The sequence below is a fragment of the Castor canadensis genome, chromosome 7 (genome assembly GCF_047511655.1).
Source record: "Castor canadensis chromosome 7, mCasCan1.hap1v2, whole genome shotgun sequence".
NCBI classification, from domain to species: domain Eukaryota; kingdom Metazoa; phylum Chordata; class Mammalia; order Rodentia; family Castoridae; genus Castor; species Castor canadensis.
The window spans coordinates 79,166,269-79,186,203 of NC_133392.1; the positions used below are offsets into that span (position 1 = coordinate 79,166,269).

General features: G+C 44.7%; 1 long non-coding RNA gene across 5 annotated transcripts in view; it reads left to right on the top strand.

Moving 5' to 3' along the window:
* Positions 1-19,935, top strand: part of LOC141424839 (uncharacterized) — a 136,778-nt gene that overhangs the window by 57,484 nt on the left and 59,359 nt on the right. Inside the window, exon 7 of one of the 5 annotated variants that reach the window (XR_012449798.1) lies at positions 14,369-15,995. The exons of the other annotated variants lie outside the window; for them this stretch is intronic. This is a non-coding gene — a long non-coding RNA (uncharacterized lncRNA). Of the gene's footprint in view, positions 1-14,368; positions 15,996-19,935 lie in introns of those variants that run through there. 5 annotated transcript variants of the gene reach the window in all.

The following is a 19,935-nucleotide window of genomic DNA, read 5'->3' on the forward strand; positions in this document are numbered from 1 at the left end:
GAAGGTTTGATTGTGTGTACCTAACTTGAAGTTACTCTCTACTGTCTTGCTTTTTCTTATCCTGTGGTTTGGTGCTGCCTGTCTTTTCGTGGTTAAGTTGGGTTTCACTTTCTGTGTGCAGAATCCCTTGCAGAATCTTTTGTAGTGGTGGCTTTGTGGTCACATATTGTTTTAGTTTCTGCTTATCATGGAAGACTTTTATTTCTCCATCTATTTTGAATGATAGCTTTGCTGGGTAGAGTATCCTGGGGTTGAAGTTATTTTCATTCATCGCCCGGAAGATCTCACCCCTTTCTCTTCTTGCTTTTAATGTTTCTGTTGAGAAGTCTGCTGTGATTTTGATGGGTTTACCTTTGTATGTTACTTGTTTTTTCTCTCTTACAGCCTTCAATATTCTTTCCTTAGTTTCTGAACTTGTTGTTTTAATGATGATATGTCATGGAGTAGTTCTATTTTGATCTGGTTGTTTGGTGTCTTGGAGGCCTCTTGCATCTGTATGGGAATATCTTTCTCTAGATTTGGGAAATTTTCCGTTATTATTTTGTTGAATATATTGCGCATTCCCTTCACTTGCACCTCTTCTCCTTCTTCGATGCCCATGATTCTCAAGTTTGGTCTTTTGATGGAGTCAGTGAGTTCTTGCATTTTCTTTTCACAGGTCTTGAGTTGTTTAATTAATAGTTCTTTGGTTTTTCCTTTAATTACCATTTCATCTTCAAGTTCTGAGAGTCTGTCTTCTGTTTGTTCTATTCTGCTGCATTGGCCTTCCGTTTTGTTTTGCAGTTCTCTTTCATTCTTTTTTCTGAGGTTTTCCATATCCTGGCAGTTTTCCTCTTTAATGTTGTCTATTTTTGTCCTGAGCTCATTTATCCGTTTATTCATTGTGTTCTCTCTTTCACTTTGGTGTTTATACAGTGCTTCTATGGTTTCCTTTATTTCTTCTTTTGCTTTTACAAATTCTCTGTTTTTGTTGTCTTGGAATTTCTTGAGTGTCTCCTGTACATTTTGGTTGACCCTATCCAGTATCATCTCTATAAAATTCTCATTGAGTACTTGTAGTATGTCTTCTTTTAAATTATTCTTGTGGGCTTCATTGGGTCCTTTGGCATAGTTTATCTTCATTTTGTTGGAGTCTGGATCTGAGTTTCTGTTCTCTTCATTCCCCTCTGGTTCCTGTACTAATTTTTTGCTGTGGGGAAACTGGTTTCCCTGTTTTTTCTGTCTTCCTGTCATTGTCATTGGTGTTGTTACTGTCCGTGTACTGTGTGCAATTAAGTATTTTCTAGCTTTTAATAATGACAATGGTAATATTTAGAGTGGAAGAGTGAGCTGAGATGGAAAGCAAGAAGTTAAATAAAAGGGGAAAACAAATATACAGACAAGAGGGAGAAAGCAGAACAAGGTATCAGACAAGAGAGTTTCAAAGGTATAAACAGGAAGTGTTAGTGTTCTAATCAACAGTAAGGTGAGCAGACATTAGAGAGACAGAGAGAGGATTGAAAATCAAAGATAAATCAATAAAAAATAAGTAAATGAAAGAAATATCTATATATAAAAATGAATTAAAATAAAATGGAAAATAGAAAATTAAAAACAAAAAACAAAAAACAGAAAACTTCCAAGTTTATATGCAATGCAGTTTCAGTCTTAATAATTTGGGTGTTGGTCTCAATCTCCAGTCCTGGAGTTGGTGCCTCAGATGTTGTTCTGTAGTTGTCTCATCAAAGGGGATGCATAAAGTAGAACAAAACTACACACTCACACACACACACACACACACACACAAAGCCCCACCAAGTGTCCCAAGTTCAAATGCAATACAGTTTCAGTAAGTTTTTTGGCTTGCAGGTGTAATTTGGTTGTTCTCTCATCAAAGGTAGGGAGAAAAAGAAAAAAAAAGAGTCTGGAGACCGTTCTGAGAGTGGTATCTGCAACTGTGGCTTGCCTGCCTGCTGCTGTCAGCTTGCTGTAGCTGGCAGCGTTATTTATGCAGATCTCAGGGGTGAACTTAGCACTCACCTGGTCCCACAGGCTTTGTTTGTTCAGAGTTCTCCTATGTGGGAGCCTCTGCTACAAGCTTTCCCCTTTCCAAGCACTGGGAAAGGTGACACTGCCCCGGTGTTGTCAGGCCTGCATGTTTATTTACAGTTCATGTGGGAGGTGGGTCTTCCCCCCTCTCCTGTGCAGTTTGCCTCCCACTGCCACTTTCACAAGCTTTCCTGCTCCTGATTACTGGGTGGTGCTGCTGCTCCTGCCAGCCACCATGTTTGTTTACAGTTCATGTGGGAAGTGGGTCTTCCCTCCTCTCCTGTGGAGTTTTTCTCCCTCCACCACTCTCACAAGCTTCCCCGCTCCTGGTTGCTGGGTGCATGCCCCACTCCCGCCAGAGCCTCTCTGGCCTGCCTGGCTTGTTTATTTACATTCCCGGGAAGGATTCCCTTCCCCCAATCTTCAGCGCTTAGGGCACCCCACCCTCCTTCCAGCGTGTCTTAATTGTTCTTATTGCTTATTACTCAGTTTCTCTTTTTTTCCTTGGGTGGAGGTCAGTCTGTCCAGGGGGCTATACTGCTCTGGCCCAGACTTGTCTGTGGGAGAACCGCGGTACCACGAAGCTCACCTGGTCCGCGTCTTCCCACTGGGTGCCGGCCACTGGCGGCCTGGGGGCCCTCCTCGTTTCTCCATTTAACATGAAGTGGAGATTCTCTGCGCCAGCTGGAGGTGTGGAGGGGTCAAAGTTATGCCTCTTCTCAGTGATTATGCCTGCAAAGTGTATCTCCAGCGTCTCTCCAAGATTTCACTATAGGAGGCTCGCTTTCTGCTTCCTCTCTCTAGCTGCCATCTTGGAATTGTCTCTGCCTTGTTATGATGTAGCAAGAAGGACTCTACTAGATGCCAGAGCCACATTCTCAGACTTCCCAGCCTCCCAACCATGAGCCAGAAGAGATCTCTTCTTTATTACTTACCCAGTCTTGGGTATTTTATTATAGCAACCCAAACAGACTAAGCCATGTCCTTACCATAACCACACACTTTCCTTTCTTCTGAAGATTTTTTTATGGAATACCTATGAGAGCCAGGTTCTGGAATACAGGAGAGAAAACTCCAATCTTGGCTCTTGTAGAATTTACAGTCCAGTGGGTGGACACTAAACAAGTAAATAAGGTCAAGACACACACACACACACACACACACACACACACAAGAATTTCAGAGAGGGAGATATGCTATGGTAATATTGTAGTGAGATAAAGAGCAATGGGGATCGGGACTCCACCCTACCTCAGGGAGTCCAAGAAGACTTCTTTAGGAGGTGACATGTGGCTGAAACCTGAATGATGAGAGGGGCTGTCCATGCAAGGATTTGGGTGAAGGTTCCAGATCCACACAATGGAAGGTGGGCAACACCTTCCTGCCTGCTGCGATTGTGAGTCCCAATGACAGGCCATTCCAGTCTTTTTTTCTAGGTACTGGGGATGAAACACAGGCTCTTGTGTATACTAGGCAAGTGCTGTACCACTGAGTCTCACTCCAGCCCTATGCTCAATGCACATGGATTGAGCCAATGAGTAAGCTGGCCTGAGGGCCACTTGGAAGACAGAGACTATGGCACATGACTAGCCATGGTTTGATGGAGAAGAGAACACATAAGAGGGGAAAAAGAGTTTTCCTCCCTGCCAGCCCCAGGCACGAATGGTGGTCTTTCAGGCATAGGATGAAAGTTTATGACCCAGTCAGCTCTCTCTTGGATCCCAAGGGGGCTCTTAGTGCTAAGTGTCAAAGTATCTCTGAAGAGTCTAGCCTCCCTCACGACCACTCCACAGTTTCCATAGTCACACTAATAGCAGAAAGGGGGAATTTTCTGCTTGGGAACAGAACATGCTGGCTGAGCACTGTATTTCTTTGGAGTTCCCAGTATTACCCACAAATCATGTGGGTAGGTTTTATTCTACTCCCATTTCTTTTAAGGTGAAAACACAAGGCTTGAAACAATTCTTTAACCCCTGAGGTGAACTGACACTCCCAAAGCCTGTGCCTGCTTCAACTTTGAACTCTTCCTCCTGCAACCCAGGTGCAGATTGAGAGGAGGGTCTGAAAGAGCCTCTCCCAGGATGTGCCTCTGTCCCTATTGCAGTTGGGCCCAACTCTCCTTTTTCTATGCCCACGATGCCTTCGTAAATCCAGGGTGGTCCAGGTGGACCGATGTTTATGAGGCTGTTGAATGTAGAGGAGGCCAAAGGGGCAGACAAGGGTCTTAGTGGTTTTCTTGACCCAAGGAATGGAAGATACTTGTTGCTATTGCCCTCACTCTGGTCTTCCGTGCATGCAACAGATTGTGTCACCGTCATGGCCCTTTCCTCTCAACACACAGCTTTAGGGGGCAATGACTGCATATAGACCTGATATAGGGATTAAACCTGTTTGTTGTCCTCTAGAGGGTCAATTCCTCTCTACCCCTGAGGCCCAGGAAGACAGAACCTACGAAGACTTCTTGAACAGAGCCTGGGCAGGATTTATTCCACATGTGACATTGGGTCATACTGGAGGAAGGCAGCCGTGTTTCCCCGCCCCACTCCGTGATTTCCCTTAATTGGCTTTAACACAAGTCCTTTGTTTTAAATTCAAGTTGAATTTGTTAAAATTGCAGAAGTGCTGAATACATGAAACAATCATAAGTTGCCTAATGAACCAAAAGAATTAAATTCTGATCATCAAGGAAAAGGAGAGGGATTTCTCACCACTTGTTACAGACTCCTCGCTTCATCATCAATAAGGTTTGGAAAAGTTCCCCTGTGACACCCAGAGAGGCAGTGTGAGTACTGGAAGAACATCAGCTTTGGAGACAGAGAAAGCTTTGTGGTGTTATTCTCTATCAATTAGAAGCTGGGTGACTTTGGACTAGAAAGGACTTTTGAACCTTTCTGAACTAAGTGTTCATCTTTTTTTTTTTTCCTTGCAGTACTGGGGATTGAACCCAGGGCCTTGTACTTGCTAAGCAAGTGCTCTGCCATTTGATCCATGCCCCCAGCTCTTTGCTTTTAGTTTGCTTTTCAGATAGGGTCTCACATTGCTGCCCCAGTTAACCTCAGACCATGATCCTCCTAACTCTTCCTCCTGGGTAGTGGGATTATAGGCATGCACTCCTATGCCTGGCCCTTACTGTCTTTAAAATAAGAATATACATAGAGTGATAATCAAATGAAATGTTTTAAATGCCTGGAAGAGAGAGGGTACTTGGCTGAAAAGACTTTGTGGCTCTCTCATTTCTTTTATTTCTTTAAGAGAAGCTGTTTCCTGAGAGCACTGGGGCTTGAGTCTAGAAGGCCTATATGTTCAGAAAAACTTAACCTAGAAATAAATGTGGAATGAAATGTCACCAAAGTGAGTGCCAGGTGTTCACAGAGGGCTGCAGCTGCTGCCGTCCATCCAGGCAAGGTGCAGGGCCTGTTCTATGTAGAGCCCATGGTTCTCAGGCTTTGCTGAGGTATCCTAAGAGCTATGCACAGGAGTCTTCAGGTGGTCTTTGGATGGCTCCATTGAGGGGAAAAGCAGGGGCAGGAAAGCAGCCTCGGGGATGAACAGAAGCCAAGCTGAGACTAAGATGGCAGAGGCAGGCTAGGTCTGTCTCCAGGCCAGACAGCCACCTGTGGAGACCCTATTAGGCCTCCTTGTAGGACTGAGAGAGAGGACAGGGGCATCTCTTTGGAAGCATGCCTTATTATGATGTTTTCTTTTCTGGTTTTTGATAACTTCTCAGGGTGCATGCTAATCAAGTCGGTGGTACAAACAAGAGGCTCTCCAGAGCCTCCCATCAAAAGTTAAAGGGACGCCCCACGAGCAGTGGAGGGTGCGTGACCAGGGGCTGCACCAGGAGGCAGGTGAAGACCAAGGAGGAGCAAGAGGAAGGAGTGACTGGTGCCTCCTGTGCGTGACCCCCTTCATGCTCTGCAGCAGGCTTTTGGAGCCCAGAGAAAATGGGGCTTGGATTGTGCAGAATGGGGGCTCCTTTCAATTTCTCCCTGCATCTGCTTCTCACACCTCCCGGCTGTTTCTTCTCATTCACTTTCTGGGGCAATTTAATCTTTTATTTATAAAATGATATTTGGGATTGCTACTTCAGCATTTGGCGGGGGGTGGGGGGTGTAGGAGCCTCACCTCATACATCTTCTCATACATACCTACGTTTCTATTGCAGATGAACTAAAATAACTGTTTCCAAAACATGTATATATTAGAGCAAAATATGTAAAGGGTAAAACTCAGATTATTACCAGAGCAGAAAACTCAGTGAAAAGACTGATAAATATGGATGCACAGAAAAGTAGTCTTTCTGCAGTTTTACAAGCTCCTAGACATGAAGTCTAGAAACAACAAACCAAGGGAAAGCCACACGAGGAAGGCAGAGCACTGCTGCTTTTAATCTGTTAGATCTTACTTTAAGGTCAATAGGAAAACAGGACCTGGTTGAGCCTAAATAGGGCAAAGAATATGTATGAGTGGTCAGCAGATTTCAAACTAATTTCACCTATCTTGTAAGAATGTAGGTATAAATTGAAATAATGAAATACTTAGGAAAAGTATTTGTCAGGTCTGTGAAGAGGGTGAAGATTGTTAATACCAGTGAGTTCAGGAGGAAAACAGCAGGCAGGAAAGCTAAGTGGTCAGGACCTCATGCAAACTGATCCACCCGGGCTTGAAATCCAGTCCCACTGCCTGCTTGCTACAGCTGCAAACCTCCTCTGAGCCTTGAGTCATCATGTGAACAATGGGATTAACGTGCCTCACAGGGTTGTTGGAGGATGAAGAGTCAACATGCCAAGCATTTAAAATAGAATAGAGCTCCACGTGTATTAACTGATCTCATTAGGATCACTGTCATTCTCAACATATGGTCTGTGGGGCCATAAACTGGTATAAACTTTCTAAAAAATATCTGACAGTATGCACAAAACTTTAAATGTGCATGTACTTCAGTTTATTCGCCTTTTCTATTATTTTATCCAAAATGATTAACCAAAGAGTGCACAGGAGATGTGTGCAAAGATTCTCATCCCTGTGATTTCCACAGTAGCTAACCACTTGCAAATAGTTAAATTTCTAACACTAAGAGAATCTGCACGAATGTCACCTCACATCAGCTCTGTGAGCTATTATGTACCAAGTAAGTCAAGGATGATACGAACTGAGTTGTGAACACCTGTCTCTGCGTTTACCTCCACATACGTTCACGTCTTACACATCCACATTGTGAAGTACATACGTAACGTGCACACAGGTGGCAGTGTCTATTTTGGTGCAGTGGGGGTGATTTTAATGTTTGTGTTCCTTATTTATTATTTATGACTTTCAACAATAAACTCATTCCTTGGGAAAACAGCTTTTGTTCTAATTATAATTGTAATGAATATTCGAGCAATCAAGACACCCAAAACTAGTGGACTCACCTACAATGGCAGCAGACCTGCCAGTGAGGTTTTCTCTTTCTGCTTTGCATGCATTGCACTGGTGATGTGAAGAAGATAAACTTCTAAACGCAGCCCCCTACACAGACCTGCAGTGCACAAGGGTGCAGGACTTGCAATGTCTTATCGCTTTATTTCTGGATTATCAAAATGTCACAGACATCATGCTCTTTGAGTAAGTATAGATCTACCCTCTGTTTAAAGAGATGGTTAGCAAGCATCATATGGAGAGGCAACGCATCCATGCGTAGCAGTTGAAGCTTCTAGGTTGCAAGAAAATAGAATTAATGTGCTAACAGAGATGGAAACTTTAGGATTCTTGGTGGACACTTCAGATTACTTTCCTGAAAGACTATGGTGACCTCTTCTTCTGCTAGTAGCATTCAAGGATTACGTCAATGGGCTGTCATTTAAAGTTTTAACTTAGCTGTTGGAACTACTGGTTTTTGGTCTCAGTGGGAGGGGACTTTCAGCCCAAAGCCCAACATGAAGGAGCAGCAGAGACTCTTGTGAGTCTTTGCTATTAATTCCAACAGTGAGCATTTCAAACTTTCCTAGCTGTAAACAGTCCATTTTCAAATGTCAAGGACAGAAGGTAAAAATTCTAAGTATTTTAGCTCAAGAGCATATAAGAAACAGATTTGTGGGTACCGTCCAATTCCAGCAGAGAGGAGCACTTTATCTCTAATCTCTTCATTTGTGGCATCTTCTGCCAGTTGGAAATTCGCCTAGAATATTCAGTTACAGTAATTTTGGGCACTATTTTTCTTTTCATTTTGCATGCTAGAATGTGTGCCTCCAGTGTTTACTTCTGCCCACATTCTTACTGTGTAAGACATCTTTTTTATCTTTCTGCACACACACACACACACACAGCCATGGATTTGTAATCACTGGACATGAAGTTGTTTTCACTCTTACAGAAATGCAGTGAGATAGTTAAGCATAGAGCAGGTAGAGAGAGATAGAGATGGCTGTGTGTACATTTGTACAAGTGGCATGTACTTGTATATGTGTGTGCTCTAGGGGTGAGAACACAATCTGGGGTGTACACCTGGCCCTTCTGGAACTTATCCACAGTGAGGACATGGCTTTGTAGGTAGTCACTTGGGAACTGGCCCCTTTATCCCCTGATACATGCTCTACAGTGTCCCCAGGGGTAGGCCGACCAGGGCTCTGTCAAAGTCAGTCCTGTGTCTGCAGTGCACAGCCAGAGGTGGGGGAAGCCCATTGTCCCATCTTTAGTTGGTAGCCATGTTCTTTCCCTTTCCAGCAGCTGCCCTGCCCTCTGCAGGTCCAGTTCCTCTTTTTCTTGTGCCTTGTGACCAAGGCATTAGCTAAGTTTGGCAGAGATGGCAAGGAAGGGTAGGTTAAAGCCTCAGCCTTCACAGACACTGCTTTCTTCTGAGACAACCTCTGTGATCGCCCCCATCCCCTGGCTCCTCCTTGACTTATGCCTCTGGGTCTGTGAAGGGCAGCGTTCAGCCTGCTGACCTGCTTAGCCTATTTCTCACTCCCCTGTGTCTCTCGGCCATGAGGAAGTAGAGGCCATGCTGTGTTGCAGCTGCCCTCCGAGGTGTAGAACCCCCCAACCTCAGGACTTGGTGTTCTCTGTCTCCCTGCAGCAACCTCCCATCTCGCTCACCACTGTGCCTCATTAATTAGACCTGGGTGGGAAAGAATTACCCAAAGGCTCAGAAAGATGAACCTCAACTGGGCTGGAAGAACCTGAGCTTAACCGGCTCTGTAGAGGCAGTCCTGGTGGAAGATTTCAGCCACCGAATGACCTCGCTTCTGGTCCCACTTAGCTGAGTAGTGCTGCTTCAGCCTCTCCCAGCCTTATCCATTAGGCAAATGAGTTCCTGGCTTCATCCTCAGCAGCCAGAGGGGCACCAGCAACAAGAAACCATTGACATACAGCAAAGGTTGGCATGGTTGTGGGGGGTCTTGAACTCCCACATAGAGTCCTTCTTCTCTGGCAAAGGAGTTCTCAGGTCAGACCTGAATTATTCCTCAGTTGAGGAAAATAGCATTGTAGAAAAGAATTTAACAGAAAGCAATGCAGCCACACATTTGGTTTGCAATGGGCATGCCAAAGTGCCTCTGAAGGTATATCAAATCAAAGGTTGTTAATTTGGAGGCCTCAGAGTCCCTGACCCTGGGACAAACTTGTCCTGAAATCCACCAGTTTCTGGCACCATCCCTCTGCCTCTTCCCCCATGCTGCAGGAGGTCTGCTCACAGATTCCTTGGCCTTGCCTGGCTTCTCTGCATGCACCACAGGCTGGTCCAATATCTTATGCAGGCAGCATTTTCCTTCTAAAGTCACCCAAAGTACACAACTGGTCTTTTCAGGACACCTTCCCTGCCACATCAGATGCCTTAGAGTTGTTAAAGTCAGGCATAGTAAAGCACCCTAGGCAGAATATTTGCCACAGTGGTGGGATGGAGGGGCATGAAGTCTCTCAAGAACATCCTGTTGCTACAGGAGGGGTTGATGAGGAATCAAAGAATTTCTCAGAATTCCTGTCTATCAAGGACCAACCCAACAAGAAGGTGTCATTGACCCTGCCATAGTTGTATTGTTTGTGGAAATAGACTCAGGTCCCACACTTTAACCCTCCAGTGTTCCTTCTCCCCACAAATGGGGTCCTTTACTGAAGTGCCATGTGACACGCTGATGGAAACCCAGTTTAGACAAACACCCAGAATGGTATTGAGGCCAATGAGGAGAGTCGACTTTGATCGGGTGCTAATCTGTCAATAAGAGGGAATCTGAATTGTCTCGGCTGGAATGTATGTTTCACATGCTCACCCCAAAGTCTTTAGGGATGGAGTATCAAGTTGCCTGCTATTTATGCTAAAAGGAGTTAATTTGAGAAAATAATTGTTCTAATCATATTTGAGGCAAATAGGCCAGGGTTGCTTTCTTCAATAGAAAAAAAGGTTACCCAGATCTCATGGAAATAACATTTCCCTGCATTCTCAAGATCTAAGGAGACACATAGGTGCCATTGGGGGAGAGGCAGCACTCATGGGCAGGGCTCCTCTTGGCCACAGGTGCCAGGAAGTTCAGAGCCCCGTGAACTCCTGGGTCCCAGCAGCGCCTTCTTGCTGACAGCCTTCCTTAGGGCACTTTCCACCATGAATGGCCTTTGTTGTTTGTTCAGAAGCCCAGCAGATTCCTCTGCAGACAGATATTTGATGCGCCACCATGGGACACCCTGCACGAACCCGGAGGCTCCAAGGATGTCTTGAGTACAGATATAGAGAAAGCCGAGGTGCTACAGTTCTTCAAAATGTAATTATCTCAGTTTTCCTTCACCCTCCGCACCTCACGATGCACGTGTCGGGGGACGTGGGGCAGTGTAATGGCCTCCTAAAGCCAAGCATGCCCTAGTCCTTGGAACCTGGAAATGGGTCCTTTTGCCGATGTGATTAAGCTAAGGTTCTTGGGGTGGAGAGATTACCCTAGGTGGGCCCCATGTAATCGCATGGTGTGTTGGTTTCCTTCACTGTGACAGAGTACCTACAAAAACAACTTAAAGGATGGAGGATTATTTTGGCTCATGGTTTCAGTCCACGGTCAGATGAATCCATTGCTGTCGGCTTAAAGTAAAGCGAAAGCCATGACAGTGGAAGCATGTGGTAGAGGGAGCTCTTCAACTCCCGGTGGCTGGGAAGGGAGGGGCTTGGAACAAAATATCCCAGTCTTCCATAGGCTCTGCCTCCTGAAGTTTGCACGGTCCCTTAATAGCCCCACAGCCTTGGCACACAGCCATTGACAGATACTTCAGATCCAAGCCATAATGCATGGGTCGTTAAAACTGAAGAATATTTCCTGGCTGTGATCAGAAAGAGCTACACTCATCTGAACAGAGATGGATACAACTGCTCCCACCTTTAAAGATAGAGTCTGTTAATCAGTTTTCCATCACTGTAACAAAATACCTGAGGTAATCAACTTTTGAAGAGGAAAGGCTTTTCTTGGCTCAGTGTTGAAGGCTTTATTCCATGATCCACTGATCCCTTTGCTCTTGGGCCTGTGGTGAGGCAGCACATTATAGCTTGAAGTAGGAAAGAGCTGTTCTCCTCATGGAAACCAGGAAGCAAAGAGGGAGAGAAAGAGAGAGAGAGGGAAAGGGAGAGAGAGAGAGAACAAAGAAGAGACCAACATATCCCAGCATCCTCCCATATAGAACCAGAATTCCAAGTAGGCCCCACCTCTTAAAGTTTCCCCTACATCCCATAGCACCACGGGCTTGAGACTAAGACTTCAACACACCGTCTCTGGGGGATACTTATCTAAACCACAACATGGAGAAAGGAGCCGCAAGCCACACAACCTCTAGAAGCTAGAGGAGGTAAGGAAATGGACCCTTCCCTGAAGCCGCCTGGAGGAAGGCAACCCTGACAGCACCTTGCTTTTAGCCCAGTGAGAGCCATGTCAGACTTCCAGTCTACAGAGCTGTGTTGTAATCTAAATCTGTGTAGTCCATATGGACAGCTATAGACTTCTAACCCTGGTGAGCTGGAAGTAGGTGCCATTCCCTGGGCTCAGGCTGGTCTTCCACTTGCTAATTTATATGTGAAAGCTGTCACCCTTCTGGTTTGCTGTAGAACTGTGCTCCCTGTAATCTGTTTCCTTAAAACTCACAGCAAGCAGCTGTCTTCCAACTTGTCCTAAGAAGGATGGGTGGCTTTTTGAAGCCACCTCCCTCCAAGGAAGAGGAACTTGCTTTATTGCTTTTCTCAGCCAATTAGGCAGCAGAAATGTGCTAAGTGGTAGAATGAAAACATCTTCATCTTTCTCTCACCAGGCCATTTCATTTTGAAGGAACACAGCAAAATGGGGACACAATCCCAGCATGACATATCCCAGGTCCCTAGTTTACCTTGTGCTGCTCAAAAGAGACATTGAGAAAACAGCCTGCTCCTCATCCCTCACTGGAGGATCATTTCCTCTACTGCTGGTCTTCTCTGTCTTGTGTGTCACCTGGGGGCTCTCTTTGCATCTCAGTTTCTGTTGCTCTGAAATCTGATCTGGGTTTTAAAAATGCACCCAGAGCCCTTCAGACTGAATTTCAAATGCACCACCTAACTTGCCATTTAAACACTACCCCTCCCGTATCAGAAAATCTGGCTGTTTTCCTAAGACACTGTTAGTGACAGAAAAACGAAAGTTCAGGTGACAGATGCAGAGTCTCTCTAGAAAGAGAAGCTGCAGGTAAGAATGAAAATTGATCAGCCTTCAGAAAGACCCAGGTCATGACAAGTTTCTCTTCACTAGATGTCATCTGTGGTTCCAAATCCCAGCCTCCCACTTACTCCAGTGACTCCCGAATGCCTTGTTCTCTTTATAAAGTCAGCTGGTCCCAAGCAAGAGAAGGATCATTGTTCATTGTGCCATGACACTTTTATTCCACAAGTCTCTTAATTTCTCCCAAATAATGCAATTAAAATAATTTAGTACAGTGCTGATACATAGCAAGTGCTCAATACTTGTGAGCTATTATTGTAATTATTTCTATTAAGTTATTATTATAATTAGCTTAATTAGAGGACTTTTAGAAACCACAAATTAGGTGTAGAACGTTATCAAATACGTGGAGGGGAAATCCGAACATTCTATCGACATCAGGAAATTCCCCCAAACATTTTGAATTTTGAGGACAGATGTTAAGATTACAGGCGGTGTTCATCAGGAGGCTTACCCATCACTCTTGAACTTACACTGTTATGGAACTCTTTTAAGTCTATTTACAACCTTTTATTTTTTTTTTAGCTATATCATTTATATTAGTCCCTTAAAATGAGAAGTTTATCACTTTAACCTCCTTTCAGTTCACAACCCACTAAAAACTTCACTTCCCACTTCACAACCTACTACAAACTTGAACCACTAAAAACTTGAATCACTAAAATTATATTATTGATACATTTGCAGACTACTTTCCTTAGTATAAGGATGTAGTAAGTTCCTTATATATGCCTACTTTCCCTTTAATATTTGCCTCTAATTGTGTGTGTGAATTACTCCATTCTCTCATTTATTCAATTTTTCTTTATCACTTTTTAAAATAAAATCTTTAAAAAAAAATTTTGGCAATACTTGGGTTTGAACTCAGGGTTTCACATTTGTTAGGCAAGTGCTCTACTGCTTGAGTCACATCCTCAGCCCTTTGTACTTTGGTTATTTTGAAGACAGGGTGTCACTTTTTATGCAGGTCAGCCTGGATCACAGTCCTCCTCTCCTATTTTATGTTTTGTGTCATAGCTGAGAGGACAGATGTGTACTACTATGCTCTGCTTTTTTCCATTGAAATGGGGTATCAAACACTATTTTTGACTGTGCTAGCTTTGAACCATGATCCTTCCGATCAGGTGTAAGCCACTGACACATAGCTACTTTTTAAAAGGGTTTTGAAATAATTTTAGACTTACACAAGAGCTACACAGATAGTATAAAGTTCCTGTATACTCTTCATCCAGCTTCTGTTTGTGTTAAAGCCCAATATAACATTTATCAAAACTAAGAAATGAGTCCTATAATAGTATTATTTACTGAAGTGCAGAATTTTTTGGATGTCATGACTTTCTCCATAATGTCTATGCTCTTCCAGGATCCCAGGTTGGATTCCCTCCCTGGGAGTTTCCCTTGACCCCACAGATGGCCTTGCTCTCTTAGGCTCAGACACACAGCACAGTGCTGATACATAGCAAGTGCTCAGTGGGTGGCAGTGATGGGCCACTGTGGAGGTGCAGATCTGGCCATCTGCTAACATTTGAGACAGTGCTGAAGGGCCTCCATGCTGTGGATGGTGCTATGTCCAGATAAGGACTCCATTGCAACTGTATTGAGAGTACAATTCCCCTTTCATCACACCTGCTTTCTTCACTTCACTGCAGGCAGGTCTCCTGATACAGCTCCCCGGTAAGCATCCGGTATGCAGACTTCATGTCAGTCTGTTCCCTGGGAGCCAAGCAAAGATGGTTGTTGCTGTGAGCAGTCCCAGGAATGAGACTCAATGGTGGCTTGTGGAAGGTGGGTCACTCCTGCCTGGCTGGCAACGAGGAGCCTGTTTCTGGTGGTATGTGGGGTGTTGAGGGTGGTGGGCACACTGTAGTAGAGCAAATGTTAAGGCTGACATCTGTGGAGAGTGGGACAGGATGCCAGTGGAAGGCCAGGCATCAGCTAGTGCAATACCTCTGGCAGGATGACGTGTATGGAATGACCACTGTGACTCCCTAGGAGCTGAGTGACTGCTGCTGACAACAGGTGATGGCTCAATTCACTTAGGGAAGGCAACAGGAGGCTCACGGCAGTTGCTCACCAATTCAATCCAAAATTCAGTCCTGTCTCCTGTTGAACTGAGGAGAGCAGACAGAATAGAGGTCCACTCTTAGGTCCAAGTAAGAGGAGCCAAGCCCCAGAAAAAGGTTAATTATCACCCCTGCCAAGTGTCCCCCTCTAAAATCACAGCTCTGACATGTCAGGACATGGGACCTGAGATTTGGAAGGGCAAGTGAGAACCCTGACCTATGTGAGTTTTTTGTGCGTTTGCTAGGGCTGTAGATGTGGCCTAAGCTCCTTTGTTATAAGATGGCGGTGGTGCCTGGGGCTTGTGCAGGGGATTCCGTGTAGTAGATGTGTTCCAATGATTTTATCTATACATGGATTTTAGCCTAAAACCAAGGGTCACATGTCATCATAGCCCAATCTGGGAGTGCTGACCTTATGACAAGTAGCACATGTTAAAGAAACAGAATCTGGCTGAGATATGCTGGCAGGGGCTGAAGTCATGGACTCAGAGATTGGATGGATCCTGTGTGTGTTGGATTCAGGTATTGGAGCCTAAGGTTGAGTAAGGAACAAAATATTGGGATGACAGCATCATTCAGTGACATGTGATTTAACGCATCGGCAAGAACCCCAGAAAAAATGTTTATAAGCTACTAGAATGGCTTTTGGAAAATTGAAGAAACTGATGGGCACACTACATGAAGTAAAAGTGGCAGAAATGCCATGGTAAATGGAAAAATGGACCAAGAAGATCAGAGAATTGGGCATGCTAGAGAGGGCTTTATGACACAAGGCTGGTACACACCCGCGCCCCAGCTGACTATGCACCAGAGGAAGGTCTGGAGGACACCTGATTCTCAAAGATAGAGGAATGTTCTGGCTGTGATATCGGTGAGCAGCTCAGTGGTGGCCGTCATAAACAGAGTTGGCAGTGGGAGATGTGGTGTGGGTAATTGTGCTCCCTTGTGATAACAATGGGGATCACAGAGTTCTCAAAACAGCAGAGGCCAACTGACACCTGGTGCAAAGACATCAGAGTCATTTTTGCTGTTAATATCACAATGGTCAGAAATATCATAGTGGCCTGGGGGTTCTGAATTGCAGAAAGGGCAATGGTTAATAGAAAATAGTACTTCTAGGGACAAGATGGATGGTGGCTAGCAATTGTATCACCTAATAAATGTGATGAAAATAAATTAGAAGAGTGAGGCAGATGCCTGAATAAAAGGTTATAATCCCTTGTATATGTTTGAAATGTGAGCCAATACTGATACCTGGAATTCCTCCTCGAAGGAGTCAGGAAGAGCCCTGCTACACCATGGCAAAGATTTCCAGTAGTAGTTCTGATAGTCCTTTCCCAGAGGAACCTGTGGTTTTGTCAGGTGACCATGCACGGGGAAAGAGGAGTGGCCAGACAGTTCAAGGATTGTTGGCAGGGTCAGAAGTTACATGGATACCCAGAGATCAAAATTGCTACCAACTCCTGCTTGTTAGAATGGAATTGTACGGCAGCTCCAAATAAATGAATTCCTCACCATGGCCCTATTTATGGTAGCTCCTTGGGTCCACAGAGCTACTTGGTGGTCACTTCTCTGAACTCCGAAAATATAACTGGAATTGTCATATGTTTGGTAGTTGGCAGAACTTCCTACTGCCCTGAGGATAAGAGTGATCACAGTAGATAAGGTGAAGTACATGCCTCAGCAAGAACCCTAATCAGTCATATCACCTACACCTGGACCAAGGTTCTAAATAAAACCAATTTCATATGTCAGAGTGGATAGCAAGATAGAGCCATGCTCAATGACTTCAAGTACAGAGAGGTGATTGCCTCTCCCATATCTCTGTTTAAATTCAACAGTCTGGCCTTTCTGCAAACCTCATGGGTCATGGTGGGTAGAAGTAAATGACCGCAAACTCCACTGACTATCTCCTCCAGTTGCAAACAGTGTTCCAAAGATGGCATCCGAGATAGGGCAAGCGCTGAATGCTTTTCTCTCCATCCCCAGTAGAAAGAAGGCTTAGTGGTTCACACCTCACAAGATAGGAGATGCCCTACATTTATTTTATGGTTGTACTCTGGAGCCAGGTCAACTCTCCCACCTTCTGTGATAGCATATTCTAACGGCACCAGTCTAGACTGATGAGGAATACCACGTTTTATCAACGGCATCGTGTTATAGACTGATGAACAAGAAGTGACCGCTACATCCCAGATTTTGGTAAGACATAAGAGTTCAGAAATGAAAGATAAACTCTATGAAGAACCAATCCACACTGATGAAATGTTTGGGTCCCATGGTCTGTTGCATGTGAAAATATGTCCTCCAGAGTGAAAAAATCAATGCATCTTGTACCTGCAAGAAAGAAACGTAATGCTTGTGAGACTTATGGACTCTGCAGTGTACAGCAAACTCACTGGTAGCATAAAGTGCTGCCAGCCTTGAGGTGACTCTGAGGGATAAGAGATGCCACAGCAGATGGAGGAAGCATCTCTGCTGCTTGGGCCACACGGCTCAGTGGACTCAGTGCCACTAGAAGTGTCTTTAGTAGGAAAGATGCTATGTGAGCTTTGTGGAGAGCCCTAGGTGGAGAATCACAAGGTAGACCCCAGAGTTCTAGAACAACACTGAGCCACTGTTAGCAAAGAAAGAAACCAATGTGAAATACAGCTCTGGGCTTGCTCCTGGGCCTGATGGAGGAGAAGAAGCTGCCCATGAGATGCCATGCTACCTCAGGGCAGACACCCATAAGATCGGGGGGCTGGGTGACAGTCCACTGCAAGGTGGAGTGACTCATGTGGGATTGAACATGTGGAGAGCTGGACACACAAGGGCTACATGGGCAGAGCACTCAGACAACCAGGCCACTGGTGCCCTTTCCTGAGCTTTCACCCTATGGTTTCTTAAGTTATTCAGAACTGGCTGGGCAAGGAGGAAGAAGCTGGGTCACAGTTGGGTCACCTAGGCTTGTCTGCTAACACCAAAAATGGGCTGCTGCCACATGACAGCCCCACTCTAAGGCATCCCTAAAAGCTGAGAGTGGGGAAAACACCCCAGGGACAAGCAGTGGGAGGTGCTCCTCATTGCCTGTCAGGTATAGAAAGAGTAGTGTCAGGAAGGGTCAGAACTCATGGATGCCATGCTTGCTGGTTTGTTGGTCCAGGGCTTGGGATAAGAACACGTGGAAACCTAGTGGTGAGAAGGTTTGGGGAGCGGGCCTGTGGATGGGCCTGGGAGAAGCAGAGTGAGAAGACTTTTGTGTCACATGTTAGTGTCTACTAGAGTGCACCCACACAGAAAAGGCACTGAAGGACAAAGCAGTGTGAGTGACTCTGCTGGCTGAGCTTAGACAGCCTGTTGTGGGGATCCAGCTGCTGGCAGAGTAGCCACGTGGCAGCCTGGGGTCTGGAGACAGGGCCCAGTAGCATTGGCTCTGACTCACCAGGGCTGATCTGGCTAAGGCTGAGCTGCCAGCAACACACACACTGAGCCCCCAGTGTGGCACCAGTGCCCTCCATTGAGACAGCCATCCAGCTGCATGGTGGCAGGTTCATTACCGCCCAACCTGGGAGGAGCAAAGCCTCATTCTGTGCATGGTGTGTAAGGTCTAGGTGGGCACTGGATGGCTTCTTCCACCTGCGTGTCCTCGTCTTCACACTGTCTGAGGATGTGCAGTGTCTTATTCACCAGTGCGGGATTCCATTCATAATCTTCGACACGCAACCCTCTTCACAACGAAGTGGGTCCTTCGCATCCCACACCTCTCAGGAGGGACCCGCGCGGTTTGTGAGGAGGTGCCCCTTGAAAGCATAGCTGAGGCATCTGTTTGGTAATGACTCGCCGTGAGGATGGCCACCTTCCTGCAGGATGCTCTATCTGCCATCAGTTGATGAGCACTTCATGGTCCCAAAGGTAGAATGGGATGGTAAACTCAGCCTTTTGGGTTGCACTTGCCATCAGTCTCAGAGACCCATGGTGGGAATTTGTGTGTCTTGTTCCTGCCTCTTGACCCAGAGGTCTTGTTTTCCTAAGCCACTATTGAAGTGGCTTTTTGTCTCAAGTATGATCTTGTACCTTGAACATCCAAAAGATTCAACTGACAAATATTTAGAATAAGACACTTTGTCAACGTGTCCAGATAACAGAAAACATCCATTAATAGTATTCAATATTTCAGTTAGAAAATGTAACATAAATACAATTAATTCCTTACATAATATCTAGTGTAGCCCACACAGGAAATGCCTAATCTTCATAAATAAAATTCTTTGTGGATAAAAAAATTGCACACAAGGACACCAATAAGCCAAGTAAATGATAAACTCTTTCCATTGATGGGAAAACTCAGTCCTGTAAACATCAATACTTTGTTAAGGAATCTACTTGTTAGAATATTATAATGTTTTTTCTGAAATGTAAAATTCTACTTCCTGAATTCATAGGCCAAGACATTCTTGCACATCAACATTTACCATGAAGCAGGGGATGTAGAATGATGTGCAACAGACAAATATTTCAAAGGATAGAAAGCACACGCACTTTCATAGCCACGTGTCTGGTCAGGATGCAATACAATGGTGTTGAAAATCAGCAGGACAAAGCGGTTGCCCAATCTAGTGGTGTAAGAACTTTTAGCTATATACTTGGGAAAAAATTTAAATCTCTACTTCAAAATACTGTCCATAAAAATAAGTTCCAGATGTGTTACAGAGCTAAGCTTCAGCAGTTAAAAAGAAAACCCCTGAAAAAATAGTGAGAGAATGTTATAACTCAAGAGTTAGGAAACGCCAAAAAATAAGAAGTGCATTCTGAGCTTGTAAAAATTGACAAGTATGAGGACACTGACATTTAGAACTCTGCATGATCGAAGATTCAAGCAGTAATACACTTATTTTAAAATTGAAAAAATATGCAATAAATAAATATTGATAACATATGTGACAGATAAAAGGCCAGTATCTCTAAATATGTAAAGAGCACCTTTACTCAAACAAAGATAAAAGACCGAGAGAACAATCAGCAAAATATTAAGGAGGCCGTTTGCAGCATCAGAAATACAAATTGCTGGTTAGTATGAGAGGGTTTCTCACAATTTCTCATTTGGAAAGCCTGTTTAAAAGAGGGCTCGTGGAGTGGCTCAAGTGGTAAGAGTGCCTGCTTAGCAATCTCAA